Here is a 17,147-nt window from a genome sequence, read left to right as displayed (position 1 = left end):
CCTCACATCCTCTTATTTCTTTATTTTCAGAAATAGTACACCCTCTACACGTGTTTCCCCATGTTTAATTCCACATGGTTCATCAGGAGGGATATGTAATTATAGGCGCTTTTTCACTATAAAAAAAGAAGAAAAAAAGGGGAACAAGACCAATATTGTACTTAGTATGTTGCCCCAAGTATGCCCTTTTCCAGTTGTTAATATATACAGATATCAAAATTACTTACACATTGGTTCTTTATCCTTTGTCCTCATTAAGTGTAAATCCGCCAAGTTTGGCAGCTAAGTAGTCTGATGTGTAATCTCTAAAAGGAAACAGGACATAAGGAAGATTGCCATATTGAAATGTGCTGATCCTGACATGTTTTATGGTTTCAAGAACATGTTTTGATTTGTGGATGCTCAAGTGTAGCTTTATACTGGCAGTGCCCATTGCACGCCATCATTGCAATTTATCAACTGAATGTATTCTTTAAATCTAGCCATTTATTAAGTGCCCATCATATTGTTTTTCATTAAATAAGCTGTGTCCCATGAAATATCAAAATGTCTTATTCACAAATAGACTAGGGAGAGGCTAGGGGCAAATCACAATTTAACACATTATTAATTGATTGCAGTTGGAGGAAAAAACAAAAAGCTTTCTTGAAGTATGTTTGAGCTCACTGATAACAGTGCAGTCTGAGCTCAAATGTTTGACGCTTGTGATGTGGCATGGAGGCAGAAATCACAGAGCTGTCAAATTTCCAGTGGTCCTGTGTGAGAAGGCCACCCAGCCCTGTTTTGCTTGGGATTCTGGGACTTGTAGTTTTTCTAAATTTAAAACAGGAAAGAAAAAAACAAGCATCCAAATTGAAAAAACAAGGGACTGGGTAGACCTCTCACGCATTCTTGAGAGCTCTGGAGTCACACATTTAGAAAGAAGCACAAAGCGAGATAAAGGACTTCCTATAAGCCGCAGATATGGGAATGGGAAGTGAGGCTAGGAAAGAGATGGGAGGTGAGGGGGGACACACATGCTGTGGGTATTGCTTGGATATTTACCCAGCCATTGACCATACATGACCCTGATAGCCTCTATGACAATTCTCAACTACTACCTGCCCCTTTACTTCTTAAACATCCGTCCCCCAGGATCTCCTTGAACTAGTGCTGTGCTTTTAAGGGGAAGTCTATGTTATTTCTAATCTGTCATTTGTAAAATAAACGCATATTTGAAACTGTAATAATAAATTTCAACCAAGTGTCCCTTCAGGCACTTGAGTCACAATCAATATGTGTGTCCTTGCACGGTTACATGTAATGAATTCCGGTTAATCCCAAGCATTGGTAAAGCCAATAGTTTTGTTATTTGTGTAGACAGTGTCATGATATAACAACGTTCTAAATGCTTTCCCCATGCTTACATAAAAGCCCAAACTGTTTGTTTTGCCAATGCTTGTTTAATAATGGGGGCAATGTCAGGAAGTGGGCAGCAGGTGGTGGGAAAAGAGCAGTGCTAGGCCACATTCAGCCACCAGCTTGCTCGGAATGCAAGGTCATACTGTTCGATCATCAAGCCTTCGACCAGAGCCTGAGATCGGATTGGTTGCTGGCCCCTCCCCTGGTGCCAATGATACTAAGAACCATTCTCCTGATAACTGCAGAGGAAACACAAACATAGTCAATGTGAATAAAGTCCCAAATAAAACCACAACTCATCTTTTGGACAAAAAAAAAACTATTGCAAAAAGACACGTGAGTCTTCAGGGGCATTGAAAAAACAGTTAAAGGAAATGCTAGGACTGCCAGCATGCTCATGTGCAGCTAGATGTGAATGGTGGCATAAATGGGCAGTCCAAATGCCACACAACCAGAGTAAATATCACAGCATGCATTAAAGCGCCCTCCCACCCATCCCCCCAAAAGCATAAACAGCTCTTCGGTTTCACACCCAAAACCAAAAAGCAGCAATAAGAGGGAACCCTTGAAATGAATACGTTTTAAAATGAGTCGAAGATGAGACAAATAATCACAGAGGACGACAGCCTTGGAAAGCAACAGAGTGTATTAGCACTGAAAGCGCAGGCCTGCGACCCAACCCGAACCCCATTTCACGTTTAGTACCACCCACTATATAATGGCTGCTCCCTGAAAATTATACAAACCATCTGATGTAACAGAGCATCCATTTCGTTTGCATCCCTTCCTTAAATAAACACTTTGTTTGTGTGTTTGAGTCAGGGGTGAAAGGGTCGCTTCCTAACTACCACATTTTTGAAAATGGATGGTCCCTTTATTTATTTATTTAATTTGAGCACCGTACATAGAATTAACAGAACTGCTACAAATACAACAGGCCCAATGGGAGTAATTAAGAGTGAGAAGAAGAAAGTAAACAAGCCTTAGTCAAGGAGTGGAGGGTGCCAAGAGGTAAAGCAGAGTATGGGGAAGGTTGAAGGGTATTCCAAAGTGTGGGGGCCAGCAGAGAATTAGAGTGTGAGGGTGTCATGGAGCAGTTGAAAGATGAACACGAAAAAAATAGAGAGAGGGGGGTGATGATAAAAAGAGGAGGTACACACTGTAGGAATGAGCGTACATGAACACATTTTAAAACAAAAAAAGAGACCGTGAAAACAGAGCCGAGAAGAAGCAGAAAGCCAGTGCAGAGCTGCAAGAGAGCTGGCAGCGGAGTGTGGCATAGGGGATCAACTGGAGGTGTAAGAGAGCTACCAAAAAGAACTAGTCAAAAGGAGAGAGTGTCAGGGTCAACCTCTGTGTCAGAGGGTGAGGTGGAAACATCAATCCTTTTTGAGTATTTTCATGACATGTGGAGATTGTACTGCTTTCGGACAAGCAGCTTTAAAACACATCCTGGCCAGGTAATGAAGAAAACATGTCGGGTCACATATAAACTGCTTGAGGCACAAAACACCACGCAGTGTCCAGTGACCTTCAGTGTAGGAAGTGAAACGGAGGCAGATACTAGCGATAACACATTCTAACAAGTACAAGATGAGACAATGGCCATCCAAGAGATGATGAATGGAGCCCCAGACGCAGGAGTGGAACAACTGAGACCAGACAGGGCTCCTAAGCAGTTACCAGCATTCGCTTAACATAGAAACCCAACCAAGTCAACTCAGCCAAATTGGCCAACCACTGTCTCACATTGGGAAACCACTGGCTCACTGAAGGATGTTCTCCGATTACCAATTTGCATGAAAATTAGTTCAGGTTTGCAAAAACTATATTGGTAGAAATGATAACTTTTAGCAGTGTGGTTAGCAATGTGGGTGAACATATGTCTGAGCTCAGTCATCTGGCCACATGTGTGTGTGTGGATAACATGTATTTAGCACCAATCCTGCTAGGAAGCTTGGGTGGGTTATACAAAGGTCAATACAGGGCTTGCAAGAGCACCAACACACTGCGACACCCTCCTTGTATGGCTGGGAGACCTGCACAGGTTCAGGTGCAGCAGGGTCCTTGCTACTCTGAGAGGAGCTCCCTGAACAGCAAGGTTTTCCACTCTTTTCCGATCAGTAATAGTTTGGAGTGGAACAGATGTCCGTTGAGAAGTTGTTACATGGTGAAGACAGGGTCCCAGCACTGTGCCTCCTCACCCCATTGAAAATTAAAGGACAGGGGTGACAGAAATGCTCAAAGTCACCCATCATATTTTGGATGAGCACCAAGTGCACCACTGGCTGACACATACATAGAAAGGTACGCCCTCCGTCAGCCATTCAGACCTAATCCAGTGCATATCTTTACAGCTACAGGGGACACAACAGAGATTGTGGATGGGAATACCCTAATGGACAGTCTCGATTAAGCAACAAGAAGCCACAATGCCGACTTCATTAGTGACACCAGGACATAGCAGCGTTATTCATGAAGTACACTTTCAGCCATGCACCGCCTTACACAAACACACATTCGCATACACAAAGATCATGCTTACACAGTTCTATAGCTAGAGGATGGATACATACACATACTGGAAAAGCTTCATACATTTTCTCACTAGCCAAATGCAGTAATGCAGAAACGCAAGCCAACAAGAGATCCAGAGCAAGCTTGCAGATGCTTATGGCAAAATAACCCCATGGAACTCCAGGAGTAAATATGGAGCTTTTCAGGACCACGTGTGAATAAAGTGTAGGTTACCTAGTAGAACATGAGCATCTAGAAATCATATTATAAGTCTAAAGGACAATTACAGGAGGCCTCAAGCCACAGAACACGAAACAAGAGGAGCAGGATCAGGCTGCACGGAGCTCAAAGCAGGCTCACAGCCAAGGTCAGAGATACATGGTCACATTCCAAACTCTAGACGACAAAGGGACCAGCTGCAGGAAAATTGAATAAATCCTCATAAATGCCGAGCCAGACAATGGGCATTTACCCACGGTGGGAAAGGAGAGCCGGTTCCAGCAAACCAGACGCAGAGTGAAACAAATGTTGCAATATGGATACGCACTCTCATAGGCAAAGGTGGTACACTACCAGATAGAATATAGAGACATAATCATTTCAGATTACCTTGAAGAGTTGCGCAGTGAGCTGAGAATGGAATTGAGTCCCAGACCTGGGTTGATCAGCTCTAACCAATCAACACATAGAAATTAGGGATGGATGGCAAGGGGCAAGAACCAATGGTAAGCCCACCACTCTGCAACAAAATAATAGTTTCTTGGGATAGTACAGGCCAACCACCTGACATACAAGGACCAGGAGAATAATCTCTATAGGGTACTTCTATAAGGAATACCACTCTCAGCACCGGTACGTTTTTGGGGAAGGGCCCAGGTGATGACGCAAAGTCACGACAAAACTGGTGAGCACACATTATAAAGTTCAGATATACTGGATAAGCTTGATTGTCTTATATGATCCCTGTTGGTTTTTTTGGTAATAAACAGCAGTTCTAAATTGCTGTTGGCTGAGTCCTTAGTTTATTCTGGGGAAGGGTGTTGGGCCCTTGGGTGTCGGACGGACCCCCAGACGACCTCTGGTATACCAGGCATCCATCCCAACAACAGCGTCTCTCAATGCGTAACAGGTGAAGGCCTGTGTCTGGGTCTCCTCACTCTGCCTCTTTCTGGCATTTGCAATTATCCAGTCTTGATGTTCTGGATTTTGGAATTGCGATAGATCCTGCTGGAAACTTCTAGCTTTCCAGCTACGCAAGACAGTGCTTCAGAGGATATAACACTGAACATAATAGAGGCGGATTTAAAATGTATCCGCACTGAGATTGGTAGCCTGAAAAGGTTTTGGAATTTGGCAGAGATGTGCTTGCATTTCCCAGTTGAGGCTTTGATACGAGAGGAGCATGTTACTTCAATATATATCATATACACTAGTGCATAGCCCTCAATCCCTGATAAAGGAAGAGGTTCCCTGTGTGAATAAGATGGCACACACTTTCCTGTGTATCACACAAATATTTAAAAAGCCCCTCATCTTTGTGTTCCTTACCCATCTGATTCCTGCAAGCATTTTAAATGTGAAGAATTTGCAAAATAAAAAAATTTAAAACCAAAAGAAAAGATTCATTCTTTTTAATTCTAACGTTCACAAAATGTCATCTTCTCTGGTCATCAAATAAAGGCTCCCATGTTGGATTAGATCATGGTTTCATCCGTGGCTGGCCAAACCCCAACCTCAAGAGAGAGCATTCCTTAACCCTTAGATCAAAAAATAAAATAAACAAATACAAATGCACTCCTGGGCGTTCCTAACACTTGAAAATAAAAGCCTGGACCATCCCTCACCATCAGCGACTGTCCCTAAACTAGGATTCAATCAATAGGCCCGGTGACTAGGGCCATGAAAGCACCTTCCTTAATCAGGCTGGCTTAAAATCAAGACCGAAAATAGAGGAGAGAGCAAAGATATAAAAACCAAGCTGCTGCTTGGGGATAATACTGATGTGCTTTTGCAAGAGACCGTCAAGGACTCTCAAATTCTGAAAGGAAAAGAGTTAACTCAGGCAACCCCTTAACGTTGATCATGCAAAATCTGGATTGTGAGTTTCGGTGATATAATTCCCGAATGCTGCAGACCTGAACGATAGGTTTAAACAACCCTGGTGGCTGTTTTATTAACCCAATGTTTACCTATCAAAGAACTAAATATCGATTACAAGGATAGGGAGGTTTTGCCGTAGAAGAATTGGTCACATTAGATTTAAAAAAAATATTTTTGCCGCAAATATATGTTTGGGTGGGTTTAGGTGAATAAGTAATGTTGGGGGAAGTATGCTAGCCTGCGAAGGGGCCTCCCCAGCATATATTTGCAGGAAAGTCAGAAAAAGAAATTAAAATGAGATAAAATCAGTTATTTATTTATTTATTTATTGTGCATTTGTAAGGCGCTTCTACAACAATAAATTGTGTTTCAAAGCACCCACAGGGCAAGGGGGAGGGAACATGGCAACAACAGGCAGGTAGAAATAAAAATGATGGACAGGAAGGATGCAGTCCTACTGGGCCTTGCGAGCATTTAGAACGTGCAAGTGCAGAGAAAGAAAGAGGGAGAATGGAAGGGGGTAAGTGCTAGGGTAGCGACCACCTGCTTAATACAGTAAGTACAGGCCTGTGAGTCAGCACAAGCCAATGGGTGCCAACAAAATTCGACCAGATCACATAGACCCTCATTTATTTACTGGGAGAAGCTGAAACAGTGTGACACAAAACGGCTAACAGAGTTGTTTAGTAAATCTGAGCAGAAAAAGCTTGAAGTAAAAAAAGAAATACTCCCAAAATGTGTTTAAGTACACTTAACTATACTTAATTAATGAAAGGGGTATTTCATGAGTACATAAGAAAAACATTAAAATTAATTAAGGAGACAAATAATGAAGGGGTGGATCAAAGGGTTAATTGAGATACCGTACAACATTCTTCAGAGAACATCTCAGTCATTCTTTACCTAAATTGAGAGAGACAATTAAGAGTTTAAGGTTAAACGAAGGTCAGAAGAACTAAATGTTTTGTGAAAGAGCTACGCATGATATGAAGAGGAAATCATGATTCCAATAGAGAAACACACGTTTCAGTAAACTCTATAGAGTGTATTTATTGAAAAGATGAAGCACAACAGAGAAGAGGAAGGGTTGTGGCTCAAGATATATACTAGCACATGAAATATACTAGCATACAATATATATGCGCAAAGATATTGTAAGATTCTCATTCGGGGCGCAAGATGGAACCTCCGCTGGAGTCACACCTCGCCCACCGGGGCTATGACGTATGCGGTGACTGTCATTTCGTGCTTTGCCTCAGCACTGTGACAATTGGGGTCTTATTATTCCAATTCTTTTAAATGAACTATACAACTCTTATCTACGTTTCCTCACCTTACTACAGATACATACTAGCAAACAAGGATACATAAATTCCAAAATATTTCACAAAGATGGATATGGATAAGATTGGAACACTACATGGGGTATGGCTGATGACAGTAGTAAACAGTTGGCCTTTTTAGAGTTTAGGAAATAAAGAACTACATACAGATATTTAAATACATCATTAACAAAACGCTTTATGTGGTTAAAATAAATCTGTGTCCCTCAACGTTGACATTAGTGGGTAAGGGGAAAGTGGGCAGGTGAATTAAAGAGGCAGAAAGAAGGATGGCAATAAAGGGACAAAAAGAGGAAAGGCCGCAGACTGTCATGTCTTTGTGAGTTTTAAAAAACTTTTTTTTAAGGAACTAATGCCAATTTGAATTCAACTATGTTTAGAACATGGGATATGGGTAGAATGCTGCAAATTTCTGATGAATATTCCATCAGGGTAGATACTGAGGAAAGTTGGGGTTGGGGAAGAGTTAGTATGACCAAGACAAGCTCTATAGCCAAACTCTGTATAGAGCCTTTAGCGCTAGAATCTTCAATAAAAACAAAATCTCCCAAGCCTTTGGGTAGTGCTATGCCTCATCTATTAATTGCTCTGTTTTTAGAATCACAGTACGTGAAGAAAAGTAACTTAAGGAATGTTTCAATCAATTATTTTTTATATCAAAGGTTAACTATATCATACAGCCACTTTTCATCAATACAGCTAAAAAATAAACGGACATTTTTAAAAACAGACAATAAAAATAGTTAAAAGAGGAAAACACTGTTTTAGTCTTGCCAAACAGGTACACTGGTTGTTATAAACTCTACTGTAGCTCAAATGGTCATCGAATAAAACAATGCACAACAATGCTGCAGATCAGACTTCTGAGCCAGAGCTTGTTTCCCATTTGTTCTTTCAGGTGGTATATCTCTGGGACCTGTAAGCTTTCAAGTGGAACTGAATCACGACGAGCTGGAGCAATACAGGACAAGTGCTCTCTTACCGTTCCAGTCGTTCCAGTGCCTGCATCCAGCATTTCGTCCCCTTTAAAGAACATAGATTACTTAGTGGAGATGATATGATTATTTTTTAACAAAACTAATTAGATGATGGATTAAAGATTTACTGGAGGCATTATCCCCAAAAGATAGTTTATTTCACTGCAAATCACACATTCTGCATAAGAGTCTGTGAGCCGATTTTCTTGTTATTATGTTTTTGCCATCCAAATGAGTATTCACACCCAGAAAAGTCTCTCAGCCAATCAGATGGCTGGAAAAGCGGGTGAGAATACAATATGTACCGCTGGCTCTTTCCAGCCACCAGTGGGGAGGCGTTAGGGAGCCTCTCCCTGTTTCCTTCTCACCCCCTGCACCCCATCTCCAAAACAAATGATACACCTTCCCCACCCCCTCCCTCTCTCCCCACTTACCTGCTGGACCAGAGCTCTGTGCGCCGGTCCCAGTACCCTTCCCAACCGTGGTCGCCAAAGAAATAGAAAAAGGACTAAACCCCTTTTCCTCTGGCAGAGGCCATCTTTTATTTTTCCTCGGGAGATTGAAGTCACGCAATAAGCACGCAGCCTATCTCCAGAAAGAATAAATTCCACTATTTGCAACCAGGGCAAACCCTGGGGGTTGTAAATAGCTATCTCCCCTTCTTCGGCCATGTACGCCCCCGATTAAGATGGGAGTGATTGCTTGTTTAACAATACAGAAATTAAGTCAATAAAAACCACTAAACGTAAAATGCATATATGCATATTTTAACTACACTTCAAAACTGTAACAAGAAATTGTTAATTCCATGATTATCATTTTATAATCCTTTAATTCTTTCCACCTATTGATAGAAAATTGTCCAACTTTCAGTAAATAGTTTTACAAAGGTAGCGGGCGCCCCTCTCTCGCAAGAACAGACATGATAACCTGTTCAGTGGTTATTAACCACTTGAGAGTTCGCAGCCACTGCTTTTACTCACTGTGCCTTTCACAGATGGGAAATATCCATTTGCATATCAGTCTTTGTCCTGCCCAGGGGCAGTCCAGCACCGAAATACAATGGCAATTCCAATCTGAATGAGAGTACCACCAGCAACCCCATACACGTGTTTCACCCTTGTTGGGGATCATCAGTGAGGTGAAGCTGATGCCTCTCTAAGCACAGTGAGAGGGAGACCACGTCTGGTTGCCCCCAGGAGACCTAGGGTTACCAATCCCAGGTTCCTTAACAAATAGTTTTACAAAGGTAGCGGGCGCCCCTCTCTCGCAAGAACAGACATGATAACCTGTTCAGTGGTTATTAACCACTTGAGAGTTCGCAGCCACTGCTTTTACTCACTGTGCCTTTCACAGATGGGAAATATCCATTTGCATATCAGTCTTTGTCCTGCCCAGGGGCAGTCCAGCACCGAAATACAATGGCAATTCCAATCTGAACGAGAGTACCACCAGCAACCCCATACACGTGTTTCACCCTTGTTGGGGATCATCAGTGAGGTGAAGCTGATGCCTCTCTAAGCACAGTGAGAGGGAGACCACGTCTGGTTGCCCCCAGGAGACCTAGGGTTACCAATCCCAGGTTCCTTAACAAATAGTTTTACAAAGGTAGCGGGCGCCCCTCTCTCGCAAGAACAGACATGATAACCTGTTCAGTGGTTATTAACCACTTGAGAGTTCGCAGCCACTGCTTTTACTCACTGTGCCTTTCACAGATGGGAAATATCCATTTGCATATCAGTCTTTGTCCTGCCCAGGGGCAGTCCAGCACCGAAATACAATGGCAATTCCAATCTGAACGAGAGTACCACCAGCAACCCCATACACGTGTTTCACCCTTGTTGGGGATCATCAGTGAGGTGAAGCTGATGCCTCTCTAAGCACAGTGAGAGGGAGACCACGTCTGGTTGCCCCCAGGAGACCTAGGGTTACCAATCCCAGGTTCCTTAACAAATAGTTTTACAAAGGTAGCGGGCGCCCCTCTCTCGCAAGAACAGACATGATAACCTGTTCAGTGGTTATTAACCACTTGAGAGTTCGCAGCCACTGCTTTTACTCACTGTGCCTTTCACAGATGGGAAATATCCATTTGCATATCAGTCTTTGTCCTGCCCAGGAGCAGTCCAGCACCGAAATACAATGGCAATTCCAATCTGAACGAGAGTACCACCAGCAACCCCATACACGTGTTTCACCCTTGTTGGGGATCATCAGTGAGGTGAAGCTGATGCCTCTCTAAGCACAGTGAGAGGGAGACCACGTCTGGTTGCCCCCAGGAGACCTAGGGTTACCAATCCCAGGTTCCTTAACAAATAGTTTTACAAAGGTAGCGGGCGCCCCTCTCTCGCAAGAACAGACATGATAACCTGTTCAGTGGTTATTAACCACTTGAGAGTTCGCAGCCACTGCTTTTACTCACTGTGCCTTTCACAGATGGGAAATATCCATTTGCATATCAGTCTTTGTCCTGCCCAGGGGCAGTCCAGCACCGAAATACAATGGCAATTCCAATCTGAACGAGAGTACCACCAGCAACCCCATACACGTGTTTCACCCTTGTTGGGGATCATCAGTGAGGTGAAGCTGATGCCTCTCTAAGCACAGTGAGAGGGAGACCACGTCTGGTTGCCCCCAGGAGACCTAGGGTTACCAATCCCAGGTTCCTTAACAAATAGTTTTACAAAGGTAGCGGGCGCCCCTCTCTCGCAAGAACAGACATGATAACCTTTTCAGTGGTTATTAACCACTTGAGAGTTCGCAGCCACTGCTTTTACTCACTGTGCCTTTCACAGATGGGAAATATCCATTTGCATATCAGTCTTTGTCCTGCCCAGGGGCAGTCCAGCACCGAAATACAATGGCAATTCCAATCTGAACGAGAGTACACCAGCAACCCCATACACGTGTTTCACCCTTGTTGGGGATCATCAGTGAGGTGAAGCTGATGCCTCTCTAAGCACAGTGAGAGGGAGACCACGTCTGGTTGCCCCCAGGAGACCTAGGGTTACCAATCCCAGGTTCCTTAACAAATAGTTTTACAAAGGTAGCGGGCGCCCCTCTCTCGCAAGAACAGACATGATAACCTGTTCAGTGGTTATTAACCACTTGAGAGTTCGCAGCCACTGCTTTTACTCACTGTGCCTTTCACAGATGGGAAATATCCATTTGCATATCAGTCTTTGTCCTGCCCAGGGGCAGTCCAGCACCGAAATACAATGGCAATTCCAATCTGAACGAGAGTACCACCAGCAACCCCATACACGTGTTTCACCCTTGTTGGGGATCATCAGTGAGGTGAAGCTGATGCCTCTCTAAGCACAGTGAGAGGGAGACCACGTCTGGTTGCCCCCAGGAGACCTTGGGTTACCAATCCCAGGTTCTTTAACAAATAGTTTTACAAAGGTAGCGGGCGCCCCTCTCTCGCAAGAACAGACATGATAACCTGTTCAGTGGTTATAAACCACTTGAGAGTTCGCAGCCACTGCTTTTACTCACTGTGCCTTTCACAGATGGGAAATTCCATTTGCATATCAGTCTTTGTCCTGCCCAGGGGCAGTCCAGCACCGAAATACAATGGCAATTCCAATCTGAACGAGAGTACCACCAGCAACCCCATACACGTGTTTCACCCTTGTTGGGGATCATCAGTGAGGTGAAGCTGATGCCTTTCTAAGCACAGTGAGAGGGAGACCACGTCTGGTTGCCCCCAGGAGACCTAGGGTTACCAATCCCAGGTTCCTTAACAAATAGTTTTACAAAGGTAGCGGGCGCCCCTCTCTCGCAAGAACAGACATGATAACCTGTTCAGTGGTTATTAACCACTTGAGAGTTCGCAGCCACTGCTTTTACTCACTGTGCCTTTCACAGATGGGAAATATCCATTTGCATATCAGTCTTTGTCCTGCCCAGGGGCAGTCCAGCACCGAAATACAATGGCAATTCCAATCTGAACGAGAGTACCACCAGCAACCCCATACACGTGTTTCACCCTTGTTGGGGATCATCAGTGAGGAGAAGCTGATGCCTCTCTAAGCACAGTGAGAGGGAGACCACGTCTGGTTGCCCCCAGGAGACCTAGGGTTACCAATCCCAGGTTCCTTAACAAATAGTTTTACTGTGCTTAGAGAGGCATCAGCTTCACCTCACTGATGATCCCCAACAAGGGTGAAACATGTGTATGGGGTTGCTGGTGGTACTCTCGTTCAGATTGGAATTGCCATTGTATTTCGGTGCTGGACTGCCCCATGGCAGGACAAAGACTGATATGCAAATGGATATTTCCCATCTGTGAAAGGCACAGTGAGTAAAAGCAGTGGCTGCGAACTCTCAAGTGGTTAATAACCACTGAACAGGTTATCATGTCTGTTCTTGCGAGAGAGGGGCGCCCGCTACCTTTGTAAAACTATTTTTTAAGGAACCTGGGATTGGTAACCCTAGGTCTCCTGGGGGCAACCAGACGTGGTCTCCCTCTCACTGTGCTTAGAGAGGCATCAGCTTCACCTCACTGATGATCCCCAACAAGGGTGAAACATGTGTATGGGGTTGCTGGTGGTACTCTCGTTCAGATTGGAATTGCCATTTTATTTCGGTGCTGGACTGCCCCAGGGCAGGACAAAGACTGATATGCAAATGGATATTTCCCATCTGTGAAAGGCACAGTGAATAAAAGCAGTGGCTGCGAACTCTCAAGTGGTTAATAACCACTGAACAGGTTATCATGTCTGTTCTTGCGAGAGAGGGGCGCCCGCTACCTTTGTAAAACAACTTTCAGTAAAGACCACGTTAAGACCATAGACAAAGAAAATATGGCTGATCAAGTCATAGACTGTCATTACTTCCTATAACTATAACAAAAACACTGAAGATTAACTGGTTGATTTATAATTTAAAGAGGGAGACTATATAATTCACAAAGAAGATACGTTACCGGTATTCCTGATTCCTGATTCCTGATGTACTCCTCTTTTTCCAGGAGTAAGTTAAGCATAAAGCATAATTAGTCCTGGTAACGTCTTGATGAAACAAGTAGTCTCTCTGCAGGAGTACGTCAACAGTGAGTTAGCGTGGCTGTCAGTACGCTCTTTAAGAATCAGCCCCTGAGTGCATTTCCTCTTAAGGACAATCTCAATTTGTGAAGCAACAACACTTTTTAAATGGGGGCTAACCATAGTCAATCTTTTTTGCTCTGTCCTCCCAAAGGTTATCAACATACTATCTGAGTCAATCTCCTGGACACAAACCTTTGAAAACCAGCCAGGACCTGCTCTAGGAATTTACCTAAATTGCGACATGTAATAAACATAAGCTTTACATTTTTTCACCAACAATATTATACCTAGACTAGCTCACCTTCGTCATCAGGATCTCCTGGGTATAATAAAGTCAGGTGGTCTGTTATAGTGATAGGCTCAATGCCTTCTGAGGGGAAGGGCACAATCCTCTCTGGTGCCTCCAGGCTTCCATCCATTCACTGCTGTCTGTGCCGTGGCTTCTCAAAATAGTTCCCACCGAGCAGTATAGATCCTGTCCACCAAATCCACAATATTTCACAGGAGCAGTTTATGACACTGAGAAATGGATGCTCTGGCGATAGTCGTTTTCAGATGTAACTCCGAGGTATGCAGGAGATTAAAACCACTTGAGCTTGAATATCTGATAAGCAGTGCTGGAAATGGAAATTATTTCTATGGGATACCAGCAGCCGGGGGCAGTGGGGTAGCAGGGGCCAGCACAGGGCGCTGCGGCATGGGAGGTCAAGAAGGAGATTTTTGCCAGCCCCCCCTGAATAAACCTTTGCCTTTCAGGAGATTGTGTTTGCAAGACACTGTAGACTTTGATATGTGCCACATGATATGCTACCACACTCACTGTACCTGTTACCCACTGTACTACTTGACTGTATTATGTAATATGTGACCTACAGCACCACTCCCTCACTGTAACCTGTAAGTGGTAGCAATTTATATCTCGATATGTTTGTACCCATTGCATTTGCTGTTACTAAGCTTTAAGTTTTCTTGTCCTGTTGCGCCCAGCTACCTAAGGGTTCTGTGCGCATTACCAAATAAATAAACAAACAAACAAACAAACATGTCCTGGCCTATTTAGATAAATGAACAATAAAGGATAGATATATTTTGTGATAATCAGCTACCCCCTCCATACCTTAATAATATTTAAATTTATTTAGGATCTAGTCGTCAGTCATTGGCCATTTTTTGTATGTATGCTTAAGCTACCCTGGGTTGCCTGGACTGGGTATCTGGGACCCCCCTTGTTATAGACTTATCATGCAAATGTCATCAATATATCAGTATCCGAAAGGTATATTTCGATATGGGGTCACTACCATACTCGCAAGCTCTATGCCAGGAGCAAATAGTAACATGTGAACACATATTTGAGGAACACTCTGAACAAATTATGGAAACAGTCACAAAAAGAGGTTACAAAGAATCAGCAATGTTTGAGGGCATCATAAAATCTAGGACTCAAAAAAGAGCTTTCTTATTCCAAGCACTCATCCAAACAAATGAGAACTGGTCAGTGCATATCCGTTTTTTAGCAAAAGCCACTTCTGACTTATTGAAAAGTCTATGGGCCTCATTATGAGTTTGGCGCTGTTGCCAAAAACAATGGTAATGAAGTTACCATGGCATTACCACTGCATTACCGCACCACCAAACTATGGGTCTGGAGGTAAGGTGGAAGAAAAACCTCCATAAAAATGCTGGAGGTAATTCTGCCACATTACCGCCAAAAAATGCCCCAATCAGTGGAATTACAGCCAGTGGTAATTCCGTCGAAATCCCCATAAATGGGGACTCACACCGCCCTACCACCCCTTGTAATCCAGCGGTAATTCTGCCAGACCAAGTGACGGTAATGGTATTTCCATTTGGCGGTATTCTGTGGTAAATCATGAAAGATGTGGAATCACCACTTGTTCAGCATAACATTGAAAGGGGGCGCACAGCATAACAAGTGCTGGATATGCTAAACACATTGATGAAGCGGTTTCAGGGGAATACATTCTTAAAACAAAGAGAACGATTTTATGCATACGTTTCAGACTTTCAGAAGGACTCAATTGTCGCTGTGCCATGAGATGTTACTTATACATCAAATGGGTTTACATGAGTGTAAACAATGCCGCGGCATGAGCCGCAGGAACACACCACAACTAGATAAAATGGCTCCTCTGAATGCACAGATTTGTGGTGGATCAATCACCGCAGGACGGCATGCAGAAGCAAGAGTTCTGCAGTGCCTTTGCTGGAACCACACTGCAACAACATTTGCCATGGCACGTGCATTCTGCTGCTCTAAGTGTCAAGAGGAGTTGGAGCAAAATGCTTCATGCCATGCAGAGACGTCAATATTTTGTTAACAAATGTGAGCAGAGAGCAGGAGGCAGGCAGTGGTAGACGTGTACCGAAATAAGTAGTGGAACTGTTGTCTGGGCAGGGGAGAGGGTTAGTGGAGACATGGTGCAACATGTGACAAGGCATTGTGGCGGGGCACTGCAATAGTCTACGTGACTAGTAACTAAGGCTCCTATTACAACTTTGCAATTGCACAGGGACACAAATGGAAAAATCCTCTCTACAGAATGGTGAACATGGTCGTAAAAAGTAGAGAAATGGTAAACCGAAGAAAATAAAAGTAGTGGAACACGGCTCCCGACCGTTCCCGCTCACTTCGATCACTGGATGCAGGGCATAATATGTTGCCGATGTTTCATGTTGCAGGTCCACAGACTGGCGCTGATGTAGAGAATAAGCCGGAAATGCACAAAAAGCAGAATGCAACTGTTAAAGATTCCCAACAAAATGAATTGCTGAACTGAGAAAGATTATGTAATCCTTCAAAGGCATAGTTCGAAAATACGTTAAAATATAATGCGGAAATGAATGAGTGTGAGTGACATTTTTACGCAGTGCTCAAAACAGCTGTGGGTCAGTATACATTGAAGACAGAATGCCGAAACTGTTTTGTCAATATGAAAGGGCATTTTTGTTTCCTACCGGCAACGTCAGAGAAGCTACTGGCAAGAAGCTAATTTTGCAACCGGAAAAAGCCAATTAGGTGGCTGGAAAAGCGGGCAAGAACTGACGGTGTACCACTGACGTTTGACCAGTCACCTGAGGCACTTCCCTGGGTGCTGTCATTCTTTTGTTTTGGCTGTTTGGTGGAGCTTTTGCCAAAACAATTGCATTAGAGTACAGCTAGAGAGAAATGACATATGAGGAGGGATACAAAACGTGTAGAGGTTGTTTCGTTATTTACCCACTGTTAGGGTGCAGAAGTAAGGCTAGGACACAATGGTGGTATGTTTCTGGATATAAACTTTTATTAAATAAGAAAAGGTTGGAAAACTGCCTCTCTGTCCCTAAACCAAAGAGGGGGTTCCCTACCTCAAAGGATACTAGTGAAATTTTCCCGGAAGTCCGAAAATAAAGAGTCTGTCAATGTCGTGTCCAAAAACATTCTTCTGTACCACACTAATGATCTATAATAACTGTGCAAGGATAGCCATTTCCTAAATTAACACGTGTTCTTTGTGTTTTCCAATCAACATAAAAGCTCTGTTAATAAAAAGTGTAGAAATAAACAATGTTCAAAAGTGTACGATTTCCAGGCTAGAGTCGACCTCCTTTCCCTTAGAGTTCTTCTCAGTTTCCCTCCTATCTGGAGCTTGAGCCCTTTAGGATGTAAGATTCCAGTTTCTCAACTCCAGGGTCTTTGACCTTTTCAACCTCTCACAGGGGTGAGAGTCCCAGACTCGTAATATAGCTTGGTGCACTTT

At 43.5% G+C, this 17,147-nt stretch overlaps 1 protein-coding gene across 1 annotated transcript in view; it reads right to left on the bottom strand.

The window, feature by feature from the left end:
• LOC138581303 (solute carrier family 22 member 4-like) overlaps window positions 1-17,147 on the bottom strand; it is a 745,421-nt gene that overhangs the window by 498,854 nt on the left and 229,420 nt on the right. The gene's annotated exons all lie outside the window — the stretch shown is intronic.

Source organism: Ambystoma mexicanum, chromosome 3p (assembly GCF_040938575.1).
Source record: "Ambystoma mexicanum isolate Mex_15411 chromosome 3p, UKY_AmexF1_1, whole genome shotgun sequence".
Classification (NCBI taxonomy): Eukaryota; Metazoa; Chordata; class Amphibia; order Caudata; family Ambystomatidae; genus Ambystoma; species Ambystoma mexicanum.
Note: the sequence above shows the minus strand (reverse complement) of the source record. Positions and strands in the feature narration are given on the sequence as shown.